General features: G+C 42.7%; 1 long non-coding RNA gene across 1 annotated transcript; it reads right to left on the reverse strand.

Annotated features, from left to right (window-relative positions):
* On the reverse strand, positions 1–774 carry LOC117443883 (uncharacterized). Its single transcript, XR_004551721.2, has 3 exons — positions 718–774; positions 257–364; positions 1–131 (listed from the first exon to the last, which is right to left on the reverse strand). It is a non-coding gene; the product is annotated as an uncharacterized lncRNA (long non-coding RNA).
* Between the last annotated feature and the right edge of the window lie 1,952 nt (positions 775–2,726).

The raw sequence follows: 2,726 nt of genomic DNA on the forward strand, positions 1-2,726 counted from the left end.
CTGAGGCGCTGCAGGTCAGAGTAGATGTTGGTCAGTGGGTTGCCGCCACAGTCCACAAAGAACCTGCCCTGCCCTGAGGTCAGGCCTTTGGTGGCTTCAGCCCTCACATGGCAGAAATAGCACTCCAGCAGCTTCAAAGATACGGTGGAACATGCACATGAAAAAAGAGACAAAAAAAACACCTCATCATAACTCTGTTCAACCCCTAATACACAAAAGACTGTCGTCCCATTTCAAGAATAATATAATGACCTACCTCGTCCTCTTGCTGGCTGAGGGTGAAGGTATGCCCTGCCGCCTTGGAGCTGGTTAGCCGGATGGTGGTACCGTCATTACCTGTGGTTCTATGCAACCAGTCATGCACCTGTGAGGGTGGGAACATAGCGGTGACACCAATGTTTAGGTTAACAGGGGGCATAATGATTTGGTTCACACGCATACACACGCCCATAAATTGTACTTTGGTCAATTTAGAAGTACCAGAGAATTATATGTTGCAGGTAAAAGTCCTGCATTCAAAAATGTTACTCAAGTAAAAGTATTATCATCAACATATAGTTAAAGTAGCGGCAGTCAAAGTAGTGATTGTGCACATTGGTCCATTTCAGAATAACATATGATACGTTTTATAATGATTGATCATTAAAGTGTTGAAGTCCTAACGGTACTTCAATAAATGTACTTAGTTACTTCCCAACTCTGGTCACAAACACTTACCTGGAACTCCACCACTGCCTCTTTAGATAGCTTGTGTCGAATGAGAAGAGCTGTGACACAGTAGCTACGGTAAGCCGTGAGGTCCGATCTGGGAACTATTTGGCCAGAAACCAGACGGGACTTTATATAGCCCACTTTGTCCTCAGCTGCAACCAGGATGTCATTGCTTTGCCTAACACACACAGTCACACCCACACAGTCACACACACACACACAGTCTCACACACACAGTGTCACACAGTCACACACACACACACCTTGTGTCAGTGCATAACATAATACGAAAAACAACATACATAAAAACATATACCTCATTGTTTGTTCAGCGTTCAACAAATATATATAATACAAAAATATACACGTACCTACACTACTATGCTCATATACTGTTATGGCTAGATTCCCCAGTCAAGCCAAAACATAAAAGAGATATTAATATTATATCATTTAACTTGGAATATCATGAGCATATGACTCGATCCTAATGCAATAATCTGGCCAGCCCTGCAGCCCGTTCTAGGTTCTGATTGGCTCTCTAGGTTGGCATTCTAGCTTCTGACTGGCTGTCCAGGTTGTCAATCACAGCCGTGGGCATATCATACTATTGGTAACATCGCTAAATGTACTAACTGATATCTGTATGTTGTTACTTCGGCATCATTTTAAAACGTGTATTACTATTAAATCACTTGTTGTAGTCCATAGTTTAGCATACTCAGCCCGACTCAGCCTGGTTGTTTATGGCCCTTGAGCCACGATGTTATGGGGCCAGAAAAACTGTGAATAGGCTACATGCACTAGGGCAGGGGTGGGGAACCTTTTTCCTCTCAAGGGCCATTTCAATTTTTACAATATCCTCAGAGGGCCGTACAAGTTATTGACCTCTGCTTAAAAAAAACTAAAATCACAGCCCATTCATTTCATTCTGTGCAAAGAAAAAGCAACCTCTTAATCCAGATATCTCACCATGACATGCATGCACGTGCAGGGTGTGGCGTGGCCACCAAAACAGAAAGATATGGACACAAGAAGTGTGCAAATGTATTTAGTTTCCTATCCATGTGAACATGATTTAAGTGGGGGGGGGGGGGCCTAACCTCCTCTGGGGTCCGGGGGGCATGCTTAAATGTTGAAGTTAAAAGCATCAATCTGGTGCACTTTGAGAGCAACATTAGGAGATATATGGACACATCTCTCAACACCCAAACACAACTGTAAGCAGATTTTCTTTTAATTTATGGATATTTGACAAATCACTCCCCTTTGAAACTGTATTCTTCTTTATTAATAACTGTCATATAGTATTTTATACCTGTTTACTTTATTCTCTTATTTTTTTTATAACTATAATGATCATATAAAGTGCCTTTACCTCACTGGTTGTAGAAAAAGCTTCTTATATTCGTTAGCATAGCTAGCTAACCAGATGCTAATGATAACAACACAGTTATTGACTGTATGATCAGAATGACAGATGAACAGATCGCCACTGGGCTTTCAACTAAAGACACAGACACGCAGAAACTGCGGCATGTGTATGGACTTATCGGTACTGCAATGTCTGAAGTGCTGGAGTGGCGTTCTGGTGCTCTCCGTCAGAACTGCACCCCTGTCAGTCGAGACATATACCACGTGATGACACGTTAGGCTCGTGTTGTGTTCAAGGACCCTGACCTTGGCCAGGAAAAACAGGCACTCGCTTGTTTAATTTTTTTGCGGTCTAGATTTCTTTCATTTTTTTATTTTTTGCGTGTGTTTATAAATTACCTCGAGGGCCGTACCAAATTGTCTCGCGGGCCGTATACCCGGAGGCCGGAGGTTCCCCACCCCTGCACTAGGGTCTGAGACGTACTTCCGCCTTAGCCGTAATACTGCTTGGGAGCTTCCGGTTTGCTTCCGGTCTGCGTAGCTGAGCGTCCACAAATGTTTTACTGTTTAAATCTATGGTTTAAATATGAGTCGACGGAAGATATTCAAAACGGAGCATTTGCAAAGACAAGTAAAGAACT

This window comes from Pseudochaenichthys georgianus, unplaced genomic scaffold (genome assembly GCF_902827115.2).
Source record: "Pseudochaenichthys georgianus unplaced genomic scaffold, fPseGeo1.2 scaffold_695_arrow_ctg1, whole genome shotgun sequence".
Classification (NCBI taxonomy): Eukaryota; Metazoa; Chordata; class Actinopteri; order Perciformes; family Channichthyidae; genus Pseudochaenichthys; species Pseudochaenichthys georgianus.